Consider the following 21,260-nt stretch of genomic DNA (forward strand, 5'->3'; position numbering starts at 1 on the left):
CTAGAAGCCTACAGACAACATTTCAGGAATCTAAGGAGGAACCCTGGTCAAACATACATTGAGTTTGAAAGGATCAAACAAAGTAATTTTGATAGGTGGCTAAGGGCATTAAAAGTAGATCAAACGTATGGCGCTCCTAGAGAGATGATTCTTTGAAAGAGTTCAAAAATTCACTTCATGAAAAAGTCAAAACTCATGTGGAAGAGCAGAGAGTTAAAACAACATGATTAGCAGCTGAAATGGTTGATGATTGTAACTGGGTGACCAGAACTGGACACAATATTCTAGAAGAGGCTTCACAATCTCAACATGACTTCCCAACTCCTTTACTCAAATGATTGAACAATGAAGGAAAGCATGCCAAACGCCTTTTTAAACTCCTGTCTATATGTGCTGAAAACTTTAAAGAATTATGTACCTGCACCCCTAACTGCATCTGTTCTACAACTCCACCCAAGCCCTGCCATTAATTGTATGAGTCCTATTCTTATTTGTTATGCCAAAATGCAATACCTGACATTTATCCAGATTGAATTCCACCTGCCATTTTCCAGCCTATTGGCCCATTTGATCAAGATTCCTTTGTATTCTTAGAAAACCTTCTTCACTATCTATAGTGTCGCTGTAGGTGTCATCTGCAAACTTATTGACAATGCCTTCTATATTCTTATCCAAATCATTTAGATTAGATTACCTACAGTGTGGAAACAGGCCCTTCAGCCCAACAAGTCCACACCGACCCTCCAAAGAGTAACCCACCTCCCCTCTGACTGATGCACCTAACAACTATGGTCAATTCACCTGACCTGCACATCTTTGGACAGTGGGAGGAAAATGGACTACCCACGCAGACATGGGAAAATGTGCAAACTCCACACAGACAGTTGTCTGAGGCTGGAATCGAACCTGGGACCCAGCGCTATGAGTCCTCTTCTGTTTACATAAATGACAAACAAAAGAGGACTCAGAACTGATCCTTATGGAACACCAATCTGCAAAGCAACACTCTGCCATTACTCTCTGTCTCCTGCCATTAAGTCAATTACATATCCAATTGGCAAGCTCACCCTGAATTCCAAGTGACCCAAGTTTATCAAATAGCCTACCATGCAGAAATCCATTGAAATCTTTACTGAAAGCCAAATAAACACCGTCTACTGCTCTGCCACCATCAATCATTTTGGTAACTTCTTCAAAAAACTCAATCAGGTTTGTGAGGCACAGTTTTCCTCGCACAAAACAATGCTGACTATCCTTAATCAAATTCTGCCTCTCTAAATATCTATAAATCCTAACTTTTATAATCACCTCCAACAATTTACCCACAATCGAAGTCAGACTCATAGGTCTATAGTTCCCTGGTTTCTCCTTACAACTTTTCTTGAACAAAGGTATAAGATTAGCCACCCTCCAGTCATCAGACACCTCACCTGTAGTATAGATGATGCAATTTTGTGCAAAGCATCTCATAGTTTCCTCCCTTACTTCCCACAATTTTCTGGGATACATTAGATTCAGTCCCAAAGATTTATTCAATGTTAAATCTTGAAGATCTCCCAAACTTCCTCTTCTTTAATGTGAACTGTTTTTAAAACATCAAAATTTATGTCTCTATATTCTCTCAACTGCATTTCTTTTTCCGCAGTAAAAACTGATGTGAAATATTCCTTTGGTTTCTCTCCCATTTCCTGGGGTTCAATACAGCAGTGACCTCCTTGATCTTTAAGATTTCTCTCTCTAGTTACCCTTTTGCTCTTCATGTATTTATAGCAGCTCTTTTGATTATCCTTAACCTTATCTGTCAATGTTGTCTCATATCCCTTCTTTGCCTTCCTGATTTCTCTCTTTACAATGCTCTTAAACTTTTTATATTGATTAAAAGATTCATTTGAACCAAGTTATCCATATCTAAATTAAGTTTCTCTTTTATTCCTGACTAGTATCTCAATATCTTTATTCATTCATTGTTCCTTAATCTCACCAGCCTTACCCTCCACTCTAACAGAAACAAAATGTTTCTGAACTTTGTCCTCACACTCTTATAAATTTCTCACTTGTCAGACATCCTTTTACCTGCGAACAGTTTACTCCATTCAACTTGTGAAATGTGACTTCGTGTAAGAAGGCTTCTAAGGAGAATCCTGGGAACTATAAACCTGTGAGTCTGACTTTGGTGGATAAGTTGTTGGAAGTGATTCTGAAAGATAAGATTTATATGCATTTGGAGAGGCAAGGAATGATTCAGGATAGGCAACATGGTTTTGTGAAAGAGAAATCGTGTCTCTCAAACTTAATTGAGTTCCTTGAGGAAGTAATCAAGAAGATTGATGACAGCAGAATGTTGTCATTGTTTACTTGGACTTCAGTAAAGCCTTTGACAAGGGTTCTGCATGGTAGACTAATTAGTAAAGTTAGATCACATGGGATTCAGGGTGAGCTTGCCAATTGCACACAACATTAGTTTAATGGCAGGAGACACAGTGATGTTAGAGTGTTGTTTTTCAGACTGGAGGCCTGTGACCAGCAGTGTTCCATAGGCTGGGTTCATCTTTGTTTGTTATTTATATAAATTATTTAGATGAGAATATAGAAGGCATGATCAGTAAGCTTGCGGATAACCCCAACAATGGTGGTATAGTGGATAGTGAAGAAGATTATCTAATATTACAATGGAGTTTAATTTGGATAAATGTCAGGCTATGCAATCTGGTAAAACGAGCAATGGCAGGACTTATACAATTTATTGTAAGGCCTTGGGTACTGTTATAAAACAGAGAGAGACCTAGGGATTCAGGTACATAATTCTTTGAAGTTTTTATCACATTGATAGGGTGGCTAAGAAGGGATATAGCATGCTTTCTTTCAATGCTCAGACCTTTGAGTATAGGAATTTGGATGTTATGCTGAGGGCATTGATGAGGCCTCTTCTGCAGTACTGTGTCTAATTCTGGTTGCCCAGTTACAGGAAGGATATTATTAAGCTGAAAAGGGTTCAGAAAAGATTTACCAGGACATTGTTACGAATGGAGGGTGTGAGTTATAAGGGGATGCTGGAAAACCTGGGACTTTTTTCACTGTATTGTGGAAGATTGAGGGGTGATTTTACAGGGGTTTATAAAATCATGAGATGTATAGATATGGTGAATAGCAGGTGTGTTTTCCCTAGAATGGGGATTTCAAGACTAGGTAGCATGCTAGCATATTTTTAGGGTCAGAGAAAAGTCTTTTAAAAGGACACGAGGGTCAACTTTTTTCCAGAGTGGTACATGTGTGGAATGAACTTCGAGATGAATCGGTGGATTCAGGTACCATTACAATGTTTAAAAAACACTTAAATAAGTACATGATTTCATTTAGATAAGTCCAAGAATAAGAAATGTTTAGATGGATATGGGCCAAGTACAGGCAGGTCAGCCTAGTTTTGTTTGGGATATCTGGCCGGCATGTACTGATTTCTGTGCTATATAACTGTATGACTCTATTAGCAACCATTTCTCACAAACCACCCAGCATTACAATAAGTGAAAATTAGACCGATTAATAAAGATCGTCCATTTGTAAATCCAGAGCTATAGGGTAGGATTTTATGTTTAATGGGTACGTTGGCACAAACCCCAATGCATATGCGTCATAGTGTCTCAAATTAGACCATGTCATTATTGTAATTAGTAGTATGAAACAGTTACTTGCAGTGACAAATAGATATGAAAACATTCTTTTCCATTGGCTTCGAGAATGCTTTTACATCGGCTTTTTCGAACTAAAGATGGGAAATGGGGAAAACAGTCTTCATTGTAAACACTATTGTCCCTCTGTATAAAAATGAGAGAAAAAATGCAGAATTTTGGATATCCTATGCAATATATCATAGATTAAAATGATGCATTGACACTTAAGTATAGGCTATCGGTGCTTCATTAAGAAATAACATAAAGATGAAAGACACATTTTACCCCTAAAGTTCATATAAAAGTAACGCTTTTAATATTAGAGATGCATTAAGCAGAGAAAGAAAAAAGAGACTTGCATTTAAAAAGCACCTTGATACATCTCTAAGAAAGACTGGTTTCTGGTTCCATTCCAAAGATTTGAGCATATTATCCAGGCAGCACCTGCAGTATTGAGCGAGTGCTGCACTGGAGGTACTGAAATTTTAAATGAGATTAACAAAATTAATCTTCACTTGGAGAGGAAAGGATTAATTAAGGTTAGTCAGCATGGCTTTGTCAGATGGACAGAATGTCAAATAAATCGGATTGAATTTTTTGGGGAGGTGACTCGTCTTCTAGATGAGGATAATGTAGTTAATGTGGTTTAAAAGTACTTCATTAAGAATTTTGACAAGTTCTTGCATCTGAGACTGGTGAAGGAATGAAGAGCTCCTGGGATTAGGGCAATTTGATAAAATTGGCTTAGTGGCATGAGATAGACAGTAATGGTTGAAAGTAGTTTTTATTAATTGGAAGCTTGTGCCCATACCGTAGTGTTCAGTGCAGGCTTCCTTGCTTTTTACAGTGTACATGAATGCTCCAGACATGACTGTAGGAGGTAAAGTCAGTAATTGCACAAATGACATGAAAATTGGTGGTGTGGTAATGAGCAATGACTACAGATTGATATAGATGGGCTGATCAGATGGATGAAAATGTAGCAAATGGAATTTAGTCTTGAAAACTACAAAATGTATTTTGGGAGGACTGACAACACAATGAAATTTACAAAGATTTGTGTAACCTGAGGAAGTACAGAGAATCAGAGATTCATAGATTCTTGAAAGGAGCAGAACGGATAGATAAGGTGGTTCAGAAGATATATGGGATACTTATGTTTAATAATTGAAACATTAAATACAAGACCAGGGAAATTATAATGGGACTGAATTGAATATTAGTTAGGCGGCAGCTGCAATACCGTGTGCAGTTCTGGTCACTTCATTAATAGGAAGGATATGCTTGCAATAGAGAGGGTGCAGGAGAGATTCACCAGGATGTTGTCTGCGCTGGAACATTTCAGTTATGAAGGGAGTGAACATAAGGCAAAAAAAAACCCAGCCTGCGGGCAGAGAAGGCTGAAGGGAAATCTGACCAGTATAATTTAGAGATTCTGATGTGGGACTGGGATGTACAAAGTTGAAAATCACATTACACCAGGTTATAGTCCAACTGGTTTAATAGGAAGCACTAGCTTTTGGAACGCCGCTACCACTTGATGAAGGAGCGACTCTCCAAAAGCTAGTTCTTCCAACTGGACCTGTTGGACTATAACCTGACAGGTGTACAATTAGACAGGAAGAAATATTTTTCCTTCATCAACAGTAAGGAGGTGTGGATTTAAAATAAGAGGCTAGAGGTTTAGAGGGATATGAGGAATTGATTTTCCACCCAGGAGGTAGGTTATCTGAAACTCACTGCCTAAAATGTTTTAGGAGTGGGAAGTTTCACAACACCTAAGGTGTATTTAAATGACTACTCAAAGAGCACAGCATGCAAGGCCAACCACTGGAGAATGGGATTAGAACAGATAGATGCTTGATGTGGCACAGATACAATGGGCCAAAGGGTCTCTTTCTGTGCTGTGAAAATCTAGTTTTTTGGAATGAGTTAAACATGTCTGCTCAGATATACATAAAATGTCCCAGGGAATTACCTGAAACAGAGTAAGACAGTTCTGCAACTGTCATAGCCAATATCTTCAATCAACCAATAGCACTGCAACATGCTACCTAGCCATTTACCTTATTATTGTTTATAGGATCTTGCAAATTGCCTGTCATATTTGCTTGCAAAGCAACAGTGACTATATTAAAAAAAGAAGTAATTCATTCACCATAAAGCAATTTATGATGTCCTGAGGATGTGAAAATGCTATATAAATGCAAATCATATTTTTCTTTAATTAGAATTCAGTTAAACATCTGAAATAAAAACAGTGGGAAAACATTGTTAGCTGATTTTTCACCAGATTGTCTCAATACTTCTACAATGTGACAGAGAAAAGCCATGTTGCTTGGAGCTCCAAAACCTTCTGAAGGGTTAGAGACTGACCTAACAGGACAGATACCCACCTGTTCAGAAATACTGCCTGCATCGAATACTGGAGAAGATAGTTTGATACAACAGTCAGTCAGCCGTACAATTCTGAAAGTGAGTGATTCTCAAGCAAGGGCACTGCCAATACATAGCCCAGGGAGCTGTAGGGCTCTAGAATTCTGGCTGGCTGCCATGGATACATTGCTACTAGCCAATTTTTTTTCTCTCTAAAAGGAAGAAGTACTTGCTTAGTTGTAACATATCGGAAACAAAGCAAAATAGGGTCCAGTACTGCAGCTATTCAAATTGCCAGTATCAAACATTACAGAGCAATGGAAGTAAGTGCCCTACACTTGCCTTGAAAATCTTGCTGTACATCTATTTATGATTATTTTATGAAAAGTGGGACTTTGTACTTTAAATTATGCATTGCTTCTTGTTTTACAATATGTTCTGTAGGGATTAATCCCATTCATTTATATCTCTCTAAATGAAAATATGAAAAGACTGCAGAGAAAGGATTCATGTGAAAGAATGTGTCCTTATTCTCTGAAGTTTAGAAGCATAAAATAGGATCTCATTGAAGCATTTAAAATTATTTGGGGGCTTAATGGAGTAGCTGGAGAGGGAGTGTTTCCCCTGGTTGAGAGCTGTAATCAAGACAGAAATCAATTGATCTTGGATACCAAGTAAATCAAGAGATTTGAAGACAGAGTGGAAAAGGGGAATTGATATAAAATTCATTCCTTCTCTCAATCAATGGGACAGCAGCCTCAATATGTTGTATTCCTGTTCCATTTTATAATGCTCTTTATTGAAGAAAATCCTGCAAGGACCAATCCATTGTTTGTAAAGAGAGGTTTTCCAGATATTAAGGACTGAGTGTAGTTAGTGTAGACTCATGTATGCTTAGACCAAAGGTGGAGGCCATTTGACCCATCTTGTCTGCATTATTCAACAAAGACAGTACATTAATCCTATTTTCCAGCTTCCTGTAGGCTATGGAAATGCAAGTAAATATGTAAATACTGCTTAATTGTTCCGAGAATTTCTTTTGACTCATCAACTCTTTTGTGCAGCAAACTCCAGACTCTCTCAACCTTCTGAGTGTTGACAGGGGGGAGGGGAGTCTTCAACTTTTTTCTTTGTCTTCTACATCTTTCTTTAATCTTTGGCCCCTGGTAACGGACGTCTCTACTAATGGATAAAGTGCATTCTTGTTTTATGTCCCTTACAGTCTTATCAGGTTCCTTCTCAACCATCAAAGCTCCAAGAAAAACAACCCCCAGCATCCAATCTTTCCTCAAAGCTCAGACCTTCCAGTCTCGGCAGCATTCTGGTGAGTCTCTTTTGTACCCTCTTTACCTTAATCATATCTGCACCTGCTGTTTGATCCACCTTTTAAAGCTGCTAAACCTGCTAGTGACTCCTGTCTCTCTATGTTAATTTCTTCTACTATTTCACTCTCCTCCACATTGATGCCAATACCTGCATTGCCTGTTGCATTGTGAAGACCAGCACAGAGTATTCTTTGAGGAGAATTTCCACATCTTTTGGGTATACAGATGGATTAATCTTTCTGGACTCTAATGGACCCTACTCTTTCCCTCTTGCTCTTTATATATTTTCTTAAAATCTCTTGGTTTTTCTGTTATATTTAATCCATAGGGGAATCAGTGATTATGGGGAAAAGACAGAAGATTGGAGTTGAGATTTATCAGATCAGCCTTTGTTTCATTGAATCTTGGAACAATCTCGATGGGCTGAAAGGCCTACTTCTCCTAAATTTTATGTTCACTATCTTCAATCAGACTGCTCTGCACGTATTTCATGTCATGTTTGAAGCTGGCAACTTGAAGGAAACATACCACTTTGAAAGTTATGTCTATGGCTGCAAAAATACCTGTCTATTTCTCCTCACTAATACGTCACCATAGGGAAGGTGATGGCCTAGAGGTATTACTGCTGGACTATTAATCCAGAGACCCAGGTATGTTCTGGGGATCTGGGTTCAATCGAGCCATGGTGGAATTAGATTTCAATGAAAATGTGGAATTAGAAATCAAATGATTGTTGGGAAAATCACATCCAGTTCCTTAATGTCCTCTGAGGAAGTAAACTGCCATTCTGATATGGTCTGGCTTACATGTGACTCCAGATCCACAGCAATGTGGTTGACTCTTCACTGCCCTCTGGGCAATTAGGGATGGGCAACACTCATTGACCTAGCCAGTGATGCCCTTTTTCCTGTGAGTGAATAATATCCCCTTCCATTAATGTTGCTTCGCACTTATTCCTCCTACTGATCCATCCAGCGTGTCTTGGCCTTGGCTCTGGCTGGCCCTGACAGAAGAACAGTCATTCTGTCCATTTTCCAAAGTTGTAAAATTGTTTATAAGCAAGAGTCACTTGGAGGATTCCCTTACTCCCTTCCTGGCACCTTTCTTCTGTCTGGCAGTCATTCATTCCTTCTCTGCCTGCACTTACTTAAACCGCGAGGTGACCACTTCCTGAAATGTTATCCATGAATTTCTCAACCTTGTGAATGCACAGTGGTTCCCCAGCTGCTGTTTTAGCTCCAAATCCCAGAGCTCAAGTTGGCCCAGCTGAAGGCACCTTCTGTACCTGTGTTCATCCAGACTGCCAGGAGTGTCTAGGATTTCCCACAAAGTCCAGGAACTGCAAATCACAGGCCTGAGTTCTCCAGATCTACCTTAACAAAATAGAAGATGGACTGTTGCTTTTATTTTACCCTTACTCCTGTAGACTGGAAAAATCTTATTGTTCTGCATGCCTTGAGTCCTACTCAGTTCTGCATCAGTATGTTTGCTTCTCTATGAGCGTCCTCTTTTCACCTGCTCCTCTCAGTCATGCTGAATGCCGATCACTGTGTCCTCACCTTGCTGACTCCTCTTGATGACCTACGAAAATATTTTTGCTTTCATCAAAATTTGCAACATTTAAAAAAAATGCACAGCTGCAAATTGGTTTAATATTTGCCTGTGAGACAGACCGTTTAATAATTTAACCTGTACCTACACCGTTCTGCTGCAGTGTGTCAGTCTGTAAATTGAAAAATAGTCAGCTCTCCAGCAGAACTATTCAACAGCTCAAGTCCCCAGGTGAATGGGGCATTGGTGAAAGAGCTAACAGCAGGCTAGTTTTTTTTTTAATAGGCCAAAGAGAAGTACTTCTGCTTCTAGCAGACGTGCAAAATGACAATATTTGTGACAATTTTAGAAACAGAGTTAGCAATGTCCTTAAGGACCACTGATTATTTGCTCAAGACCTAGAGCAGCTATATGGAACATGAGCGGTGCATACATGGAGATAATTTTTAATCATAATCCTATTCAAAATGAATTGAATTTCTCCCATATTTAATCTGAGAAGGGTCTTTAAACATACAAGAAGAATTGTAAGACATATTGTCTGTTATTGTTAGTTTCTTAAGATAATATATTTTCCAACAATGCATTTAATTCCTGATTACAGCGTGACCAACTTACTGATCCACAGTTATAACTAAAAATTCATTCTCAATTGCTCATTCATCTTCGGTCTGTCTAGCATCACAAAAATAAATCATTATAAACAACTGTATAAATTACAGTTGCATTATTTTTCTGATATTTGTATGGCTTTAATGCTGAAGTTCTAATAGAATAAAAGAGGGAAATTCCACAGCATCTTAGCCCCTTTCTTCAATTACTCTTAACATACCACAATGAAATACAAGAGGCAGCTGAAGGTAATTTGTAAAACCACCCATAACCATTGTGTCATTTCCTCCTTACAATAGAGCAGAAAGCCAGCAAAATAATACAGTAAGTGGTATTTGGACAACAGTCAGAGCATGGCAGAAAGTGGAGTGCTACTCAGCAGAAATGCTTTAGTCCTTTCAGGCTTAACTGAACTGCGGCTCAGCAGAAACTACTGCTGGGAAAACCAGTCTCATTTATTACAATGTCATTTTCATCTTTTATCTCCCTAGCATAATCATTCTGGTCACTGAAATACACATGCTTTTTCTAGTTTATATTCAAAATTAGATTGCAATTATTCTGAAAGAGGAATATAACAAGTGCTTTGTTAGAAACATAGGCATTAAACTAAACAAAACATGAATGTTTAGTTGGGTCCAAAGCTACAGCATTTCAAAAAGTAACCAATTAACTGGAATGGGCATGGGTTATTTATAAATATGTAGATTAAAGTGAAATAACATGACTCTAATTAACTCAGCTAGATCTGTTGTAATGCTAATAGTAATAAAATTTGCTCATGAGTGTCAGTAAACAGGAAAAACACATGAAGGCAAACTACAGTAGATGCGGGAGATCTGGAACAAGCAAAGAATGCCGGAGAAACTCAGCAGGTCTGGCACCATCTGTGGAGAGAGAAACAGTTAATATTTATGTCCAGTATGACTTTCTTCCGAACTGAACTTGTTGTATCATTAACTCTGTTTCTCTCTCCACAGACACTGGCAGACCTGCTGAGTTTCTCTGGAATTCCGAGTTTGCTATTCAAAAAATGTTACTATTCTCCTTGTCTAAGTCAGATGTACAGCAACAAGAAATACAAGTACCAAGAAACAAGAATGTAGCATTTAGAATAAATCTGAATGATGAATGAGTGCCTCCAACGTGTATGAGTCATGGGGTCATTGAGATTTACTGCACAGATAAAGGCCCTTTAGTCCATCAAGTCTGTGCTGATCAAAAACAACCACATAAATATTCCAATCTCATTTTCCAGCACTTGGCCAGTACCCTTGTCTTGACATTGCAAGTGAGCATCTAAATACTTTGGAAATATTATGAGGGTTTTTGCCTTTAACATGCTTAAAGGCACAAACTTCCAGATTCCCACCACTCTCTGAACTTCAAAAAAACTTCCTGTCTAAAACTCCTGCCTCCTACCTTAAATCTACATCCCAGTCATTGGTCCTTCCATCAAAAGGGAAAGGTTTATTCCTGTCTTTCCTATCTCTTCCCCTAATAACTTTATAAATCTCAATCATAACCCCATCCCCTCCCCCATCCCTCTCCAGTCTTCTCTCCTCCAAAGAAAACAACCTAATTCTGTCCAATCTTTCTTCATAAGTAAAACTATCCAGTCCAAGCAACATCCTGGGAAAACTGCACTGGAGCAGCTGCAAAGCAGTCACATCTCTCCGATAATGTGGATTGTAGAACTGTACACAAATATTGAGCTGTGACCTAGCCAAATTTTGATACAGTTTCAGCATAACCTCTCTGCTCTTAAATTCTATACCTGGATTAATAAATGTAAGTAACATTTGAGCCACACAAATACCAGGTAATGGTCATTTCGAACAAGGGACAGTCTAATCACCACCCATTGGCATTCATTCACCATTATCAATATTCTGGGGGCTAACTATTAAACAGAAACTAACTTGGACTTGCCATATAAAGAAATTGGCTCCAAGAGCAGATCAGAAGCAAGGAATACTGCATGAAGTAAAATCACTTCATGATTCCCCAAAGCCTGCCCATCTTCTACAAGGCCAAATCGGGAGTGTGGGAGAATAATTCCCATTTCCTGGATGAATGCAGCTCTAACAATACTCAAGAAGCTCGGTATATTTAGGACAAAGCAGCCCAGTCATTTGACAGAGGTAAAAACAATGACTGCAGATGCTGGAAACCAGATTCTGGATCAGTGGTGCTGGAAGAGCACAGCAGTTCAGGCAGCATCCAAATCGCTGCACTTTGGATGCTGCCTGAACTGCTGTGCTCTTCCAGCACCAGTCATTTGACAGTACATCCATAGACATACACTCCCTTCACCTCTGATGCTCAGCAGCAGCAGTGTGTATTATCTCCAAGATGCCACTGCAGAAATTTGCCAAAAATTATTTGACAGAACCTTCCAAATCCACAATCATTCTCATCTAGAAGGACAAGGGCAGCAGATACATGGGAACACAATCACCAAGTCACTCACCATTCTGAATTAGAAATACGTTGCCATTCCTTGATTGTCACTGGGCCAAAATGCTGGAATCTCCATACTAACCGGAATTGTGGGACTGCAGTGATTCAAGAACACAGCTGACCACCACCTTCTCAAGGGTAACTAGGGGCAAGCACTAAATGCTAGCCAACCAGTTATACCACACCCTACAAACAAATCCAAAAAGTCTCCTATATGCCCTCTGAACCACTTTATTTATCTGTCCCGCTACCTTAAGGGATGGAGGAACATGCATATCAAACTCCTTCTGACCTTTGGTTCTTCTCAGGGACCTTTCATTCATCATATATTCCCTTACCTTATTTGTTCCACCCAAATGCATCACTTCACACTGAACTTGACAGAATTCCAGTTGCCACTGATCATTCTAGCTGCCAGCCTGCTTCTATTCTCCTGTGATCTAAAGCTACTCCCCTGACTATTTACAACCCTACCAGTTTTTGTATCATCTGCAAACTTATCGATCAATCCTTCTACATTCCAGTCTATACCATTTACATATACCACAAACAACACTAATCCCCTGCAGAGCCATGGACAAGGTTTCTGGGTACAAAAACAACCCTCTACCAACACCCTCTGGTTCTTGCCACTCAATCAATGGCAAAAAAAATGAAGCACCTGGAATAAATCTAAGCAAAGGAAGCAGTGAATTTTACTTAGAGAGAAATCAAAGTTAATGTTTGGAGTTGAGTGACCCTTAATCAGAACTGTTCTGAGGAATAATTTAAACATTGCCACTTCAGGCAATAGCATTCTGCTGATTGCAAAATTAACAGCTGTGGCTATTTGTAGAAAATACTTCGACATCTTGGTGTAGATATCTGGGAAATTAATTGAAGACTAACTGATTGACAGCTTTGGACATCAGAGAATTCGAACAATCAGCAGCATTAATTTTTGTGAGTAAAGACAGCCATATAAATCTGTAGATTAGGCATTGAACAAAAAAGATGAAGTTATTTTCCTTTGTTTAGAGTGTATAATCTTTGAAGATACAAGAAATTTTGAGAATTGCGTTAACTTAAGAAATGAAAAGGCTGAACTTACAAATACAGGAACAATAAAGACTGTATTGTGAGTGCTCTACCATTCTCTCTTTAGTGAGAAAAATGGGAAACAGCCTTTTTTTTTAAATGACACCTAAATGGGCTTAATGCATATCTCCAGAGCACTCCCAAACAATTCATAAGTTTGAAATGATGCAGCTCCTTTTCGCATTACAAAAACTTACCTCTATCCAGACTTTGAGAAGTTTTATTTTCACCAAATCCACGTGAAAATAAAAAAAAGACCACTTGGCAGAAATACACAGCTACAAGTCTTCATTTCTTAAAACAATAGTTTGAAAGAGATCCAGCCACAAAGGAGCAAAAACAGGAAAATTTAAACATGAAATTAAAACAAAAGAAAAGTAAAAGTAAAAGGAGAGCAGCAACATTGCCAAGAGATAAACCAACAATGCCTTCTATTTTGTTAAAAAAAACCTGCAAAGAGAAGTAAAAGACAAACACTTAAGTCTGGATAGATACCTTTTCCGTATTACAATTATTCAAACAACTTATGCAGTTACATTATGGAAATCAAGCAACTGATGATTCTCTAAAAATTTTGCTTAACATTGGCAATGTGGGGCTTCATAGAATTATCAGTTTCAGTCGTTCCTTGGAAGATTAGAAAGATTCAGAAAATTCTTTGAAAATAAGTTCAATGTAAGAATTAACTTCAGAAAAAGAAACTCCAACTCACGTCACACAATACCAGGTTTTAGTCCAACAGGTTTAATTGGAAGCACTAGCTTTTGGAGCGCCACTCCTTCATCAGGTGATGTTGTGTGATTTTTAACTTTGTACACCCCAGTCCAACACCTGCATCTTCAAATCATGACAACTCCAAGGGTTTCCACAGCACTAGTCAGACCAGCTGGAATACTATAATCAATTTTGAACCCCTTATCGAAGGGAAGACTTACACACGCTGGAGGTAGTCCAGAGAATGTTCACTAGGCTGTTATTAGATGTGGCAGGCCTGTTTTATAAGAAGAGGTTGAGTAGCTTGCACTCATTGGAAAATAGAGAAATGAGAGGCACCCTTATTGAAACATAAGCGGACTCAACAAGTCACATGCAGAAAGGTTATTTCCCTTCGTATGAGAGTGTGAGGAATCTTTACAAAAGAGGGTTATTGAGGCTGGGTCATTCAGCATATTCAAGCCTAAAATAAACATATTTTTAATTACCAAAAAATCATGGGCTATAGGTAAAAGTAGAAAAGTGGAGCTGATGATAATCAGGTCAGCCATGAATTCATTGAATAGTGGAGCAGACTTGATGGACTGAATAGCCTACTTCTGTTCCTGTGCCTTATAATGACCAGTTTCTCTGTAGATGCCACAGCAAATGGTATGGTTGAGAGTTTTTCAAGCGGAGCTGACACAAAACTTCATTGAGTTAGTTGTTACCTCAACGCACCTTTAACAAGAATATTTTGGATGATAGTGTTCAAAGTGGCTATAACATTAGTGCATCACATAAGGATGTACAGAAATGTAAAACCAAATTGATAAGCCAATAACAGTTGCATGATTTAGGTGCAATCAACTATTATTTTAGTTAGCAAATTATACCAGCTAACATTACAGATCACTGATGCAGTGCAGTCCTCTTATGCAAAAGCTGCACAGCTTTTCTTAATGTTTAGAAAGCATGTGACACTAATAGACATTAGAACCACATGTTCCAATGCATAATCAAAGGCCAGCCAGGCTCTAGAACAAAACACAGATGACAAACAAAAATCACAAACACACAGCAAGGAAAATATCAAGAAGATGCACAAATGCAAACATAATGATGAAATTCACTGTTAACCAAAGCTCCATAGACAACATCTTCTAAATCAGGAAGGACACAGGCAAAAGATACATGGGGAGACCATCACCTGTAATTTCCTCTCCAAGCCATTCATCATCCTAATTTGGAGATATATGGCTGTTTTTTTAGTGTTGTATTAAAATCCTGGAACTTCCTTTTTAACTGCATTGCATATCTACCTACAACTAAGGGTTATAGTGTTTAAAAAGGCCAGCTCAGCATCTTCATCTCAAGAGCAACTTGGAACGGGCCCAGCCAATGATGCCTACATCTCATGAATGATTAAAGGCATGCCCCAATCCAAGGCATCTCAACATTTCATTCAAAAGATGTCCACATAAAATATCAACACAGGAAGGGTTACTCTTTAATTTTCCAGAGCAAAATTCTTTTCAATGCTGGATATAAATTGTAGATACAATAGTCTATCAATTTAACAGAAGACAGCCAGGAGTTGACTTAAGTTAGGACTTGGATAGTCCTGTTTCTGATGGTTACCATTCGGGTTATCAGTTTGCCAAAACTAATTACAGCAGGATAGGAGAAGACTTTAGTGAGCTTTGAGAAAATTAGTAGCTCATGTTGAGTTTCTGGATGTAGGTTTGTTCGCTGAGCTAGAAGGTCCAGTTTCAGATGTTTCAGCACCAAACCAGGTAACATCATCATTGAGCCTCAGATGAAGCACTGTGGTATGTGTTTAGGTTTCCTCAGGTAGGTGATGTCATGTCTTGTGGTGATGTCATTTCCTGTTCTTCTTCTCAAGGGCTGGTAAATGGGATCCAAGTCAATGTGTTTATTGATAGAATTCCAGTTGGAATGCCATGCTTCCAGGAATTCTCACGCATGTCTCTGTTTGATTTGTCCTAGGATGGATGTGGTGTCCCAGTCAAAGTCGTGTCCTTCCTTATCTGTATGTAAGGATACTAGTGAGAGAGGGTCATGTCTTTTTGTGGCTAGTTGGTGTTCATGTATCCTGGTGGCTAGTTTTTTTCCTGTTTGTCCAATGTAGTGTTTGTTACAGACCTTGCATGGTATTTTGTAAATGACATTAGTTTTGCTTGTTGTCTGTGTAGGGTCTTTCAAGTTCATTAGCTGCTGTTTTAGTGTGTTGGTGGGTTTGTGGGCTACCGTGATGACAAGAGGTCTAAGCAGTCTTTTCTGAGATGTCTTTGATGTAGGGGAGAGTGGCTAGGGTTTCTGGATGTGTTTTGTCTGCTTGTTTGGGTTTGTCGCTGAGAAATCAGCAGACTGTGTTTGTTGGGTACCTGTTCTTTTTGAGTACACTGTATAGGAGGTTTTCCTCTGCTCTTCATAGTTCCTCTGTGCTGCAGTTGTGGTGGCTCATTGAAATATTGTTCTATTGCAGCTCCGTTTGTGTGTGTTGGGCTGATTGGTTCTGTAGTTCAGTATTTGGTCCATATGTGTTGTTTTCCTGTAGATGCTGGATATTATTGATGATCTTGAAGGTTTCTTCTAATTTGTTTCATTTAGTGATAACAAAGTTTGGGTTGGATGGTTGGCAGAGCTGTTTGTTCGATTCTCTGCATTACTGCCTCTATTGAGAACCCTGATATCAGAGATCCCATGGGTGGTCCTAAACGCGTGGCATTCCAACCGGAATCCTATCAACTAACACATTAACATGGATCCCATTTACTAATCCAGGAGAAAAAGAACAGGAAAGAGATTTGCTTAAGAAGGGTGTCTCCTATGCCTGACAAGGAAACCATTGCTATGCCTTCAACTCTCTCAAGCTGATTCTGTCAGTAAGATCCTGTTGAACACAAGACATCTGTATGAGGAAAGACACAATGCTTGATGTCAATACATCACAAAAAGACTAGGTGTGTACCTTTGCCAGATGAGAAATCTATCGCTTTTGGTTGAAAAACGTATCATCTGTGCAAATCAATTATTTCAATGTAGAGGATGAGATTTTAGCTCAATTATTTTGCATCATGTAGTTTTACACAAACTTATTTGGCATGAAACTCACTGTTAAAACAGATCATAAACTGTGGGAAATATCTTGCGCAAACTGCTAATGAATGCATCGTCACGTTTTCAGTATTTACTTCTCAGGTTGTAAAAATATGACTTTGAAGTGAGACACCAGGGTGATTCTGTCTGGCATGCTGAGCAATTACCCAATCCACACAAAGACCAAGGTATTCTTCTTGATCTATACATTGATGCTCTTGACTATGAAGTTGGAGAGGATCTCCAGAATGATCTGTTAAATTTTGGCCAGAGCCAGTGTAAACATTTGCAACTGGCAACTGTCAAAGGAGAACAACTGCAAGAATTACAAAAGATTGTTGTTTAGGAATTGACTGTCTGTATTGAAGGAGTATCTAAGATGATTTATTCATTTGACCAACTTGGAATGACATGACAAGGTATTTTCAGGGGCAAGTCCTAGCACCAAAGACATTACATCAAGAATCATACTGATGTTATATTAAGGATACATGGCTATTGAATGCACAAGTCGAAAAGGGTGGTGCTGGAAAAGCACAGCAGGGCAGGCAGCATCCGAGGAGCAGGAGAATCAATGATTCAGGCTTGAGCCCTTCATCAGGTAAGCCCAGGAAAACAAAATGTGAATCTATACTGGCCAGGGATGAATTAGGATGTACAATGACTCAACAATGTAAATTCAGCAAACCAGTAGTGGATGGAATCTCTATATCCACACAGTGTTCCATCCAGTCCTTGCCAAGCATAGCACAGACCTTTTTCACAGTGAATAGAGAAGCTTACAACTTGTGATGGATTATTTTCCCACATGACCGATAGTTTGATGACTTAGCAGTGCAATTATCATGATAGTTGCTGACACAAAAACCACTACTTTCAATTTATTTGATATCTCAAATCAGATAATGTCTGGAGAATAGATTCCAGTTCACTCGCAAATTATTTCAGGACATGTGTACTAAATAGCCCATATCACATCATCATCTCACCAGCCACACTCAAATGGTCTTGCAGAATGTATGGTACTGACCATCAAATCAATGATAATAAAGTGTCTAACAACAAACTAAGACTTTCACATCACCATATTGCATTTTTGTCCAACACCAGTTGAGAAGGGATTGCTGTTCTGAACACAGCATTTGCTCATAAGGTATGTGAACAATCTTTTCTAACACCCAATTGCCTCACCAGTTTGAGACACAGAATGTTCTTCTTCAGAGGGGAGTAGAGGAGGTACACAATGAGTGCACGCGGAGTGAATGACCACAATCATGTACTGAGTGCAAGTTACAAATGTCAACAAATACTTGGATACCAGCAAAGAATTTGTGGAATGGGAAACCAACCCAGATCATACAAAGTCATGACAAATCACCTTGCTATATTGCAAATGAACAGAAACCAGCTCAAACTAATGTACATCACACTAAATCATTCTCATATATGTAAGGAAAAGCAGAGTTGAGAGTGTGGTGCTGGAAAAGCACAGCAGGTCAGGCAGCATTCGAGGAGCAGAAGAATCAACATTTCAGGCAAGAGCCCTTCATCAGGAGTGACGCTGGTGGACCATGGGCTGAGAGATAAATGGGAGGGGGTGGGGCTGGGGGAAAGATAGCTCAGAGTGCAATAGGTAGATGGAGGTGAGGGTAATGGTGAAAAGTTGGAGAGGAGGGTGGAGTGGATGGGAAGGAAGATGGACAGGTAGTACAGGTCATGAGAGAGTGGTGAGTTGGAAGATTGGAACGGGGATAAGGGGAGGGAGAGGAGAAATGAGGAAAATAGTGAAGTCCACATTGATGCCGTGTGGTTGGAGAGTCCCAAGGCAGAAGATGAGGCGTTTTCCTTGGGCGGTTAGAGATTGGTGATGGAGGAGGCCCAGTATGTCCTTGGCAGAGTGGGAAGGAGTTGAAGTGTTCAGCCACGGGGCGGTGGGGTTGATTGGTGTGGGTGTCCCGGAGGTGTTCTCTGAAGTGCTCTGCAATAAGGTGTCCTGTCTCTGCTGTGTAGAGGAGACTACATCGGGAGCAATGGAGTAAGGAAGCGCATTTCCGCAATGATAATTGACCAGTTGCAAGAAAATCAAGTGTTAAGCAAGTGCAACAGATTTTAACACATGCCTCCAGATGGGTATAGAATAAATAGATCAGATAAGTTGTCAAACCTTCAAAACAATACATTGATATTTGAGATGCCAATTTTGTAAACTGTTTTTGTCTGTTTACATAATTATCAAATTGACAACAGATACTTATATATAACTAAATATATCTGTTTGGAATCATTCTTTACCATTTTTAAAAAGGAGAATCTTATATTATGCCTCAAGGTCAGTAGGTCAGTATAATTTTAAGACTCATCATTGTATCATGGCATGTGACCTGCGAGTATAAATGTTTCACACGCCAACTGATCCCTGGGATCACTTAAAGATGATACTCCATTTCTAGAAGCATGCTGCAATGCCATGATTATTAGCTTACTGTCCGCCTTTAGGTGCTTGTAAATGCAATGTTTAGATATAATAGCCGGCTTTAACAAATATCTAGGCGGAAGTGGGTTCTGCAGATGCTGGAGATTAGAGACAAGATTAGAGTGGTGCTGGAAAAGCACACAGGTCAAGCAGCATCCGAGGAGCAGGAACATCAGGATTCCTGATGAAGGGCTTTTGCCTGAAATGTCGATTTTCCTGTTCCTCGGATGCTGCCTGACCTGCTGTGCTTTTCCAGCACCACTCTAATATTGTAATAAATATCTGTTGGATACTTTAATACCATGACATTTATGCTTAGCTTTATTATCTTATGAGGGATAATATAAGCGTTGTCACATTTGGAAAAATATTCTGCTGGATGCAAAATCATATAAAAATTAACCTGATTGAAGAAAACAGTGCATGTAATAACCCAGAATAAAAGATGAAGTACGTGCCTCCGATGTCTGGTATATAGCTGCAAAATGAATGAAATTCTTCATATCATATCATAAGTAGCAACTGCAAGGTACCCAACATCAATATGGAGGTTTATGAAATCATGAGGGACATGGATAAAGTAAATAGATAAGTTATTTTCCCTGAGATGGGGGGAGTCCAAAACTAGATGGCATAGGTTTAAGGTGAGAGTGGAGATATTTAAAAGGAACCTAAGGGACAATTTTTTTCACGCAGAGAGTGGTATATATATGGAAGGAGCTGCCAGAGGAAGTGGTGGACACTTGTAGAGTTACAACATTTAAAAAACATCTGGATGGATATGTGAATAGGAAGGGTTTAGAGGGATATGGGCTAAATGCTGGCAAATTGAACTAAATTTATTTCGATTATCTGGTCAGCATGGATGTGTTGGACGGAAGGGCCTGTTTCTGTGTTGTACATCTCAATGACTCTATGACTGTATGACCCCTCCCATCCCTGCTATAATCCCTTCCAACCTCTTCCACCAGGCAGAAGATACAAAAGCTTAAACACACGTACCAACAGTTTGATGAAGATCTTCTTTCCTGCTGTTATTAGACTTCTGAATAAATCTCTCAAATTGCAAATCTCATATTAATCTTCCTTCTTGTGCACCTTCTTTGCAGCTATAACTTTGTATTTCTCACTTTGTTCATTCCCGCTATGATCTATGTGTCTTTGTACATGATCTGTATGTACTGCATGCAAAGCAAAACCTTTCACTGTACTTAGGTAGATGTGACAATAATAAATAAAATCAAATTGATGTCAAGTCAATATATTTGAGTCAGTAGTGAAGTACTTATAACAAACCTGAGCAAAAAAAACGCCTGAAACAGGTCTGTGCCCAGAACCTATTACCTCAATCATGCATCTCCAGCACTTCACAATTCTAAACAGTATTTCAGTTCCAAAATATTGAACAATTATAACATTTGCAGCTTGTTTCAAATGGGCATGATTAATACACCACTGGACTGGTTTCTTCCTTATGGAAATTTGCAAGTTATTACCTTAAATATCTGATTTACAGTACAAACTACCTGTGGCAATAGGTGCATAAAAACTTACAGTGGTTGCTAAAAAGCCCTGCAGAAATTTTATGTCAGGCAAAAACAAGGAATGCAGATGCTGGAAACCAGAGTCTTGATTAGAGTGGTGCTGGAAAAGCACACATTAGAATGGTGCTGGAAAATCGATGTTTCGGGCAAAAGCCCTTCATCAGAATGCTTCTATGCCTGATGAAGGGATTTTGCCTGAAACATCGATTTTCCTGTTCCTCGGATGCTGCCTGACCTGCTGTGCTTTTCCAACACCACTCTAATCGAGACAGAAATTTTATGTTGTATATTCTGCAGGGAAAAATGCGCACTCGTAATTCCCACAAATGAAAGCATTTAGCTGACAGGGATTGTT

The sequence above is a fragment of the Hemiscyllium ocellatum genome, chromosome 13, assembly GCF_020745735.1.
Source record: "Hemiscyllium ocellatum isolate sHemOce1 chromosome 13, sHemOce1.pat.X.cur, whole genome shotgun sequence".
Lineage (NCBI taxonomy): Eukaryota > Metazoa > Chordata > Chondrichthyes > Orectolobiformes > Hemiscylliidae > Hemiscyllium > Hemiscyllium ocellatum.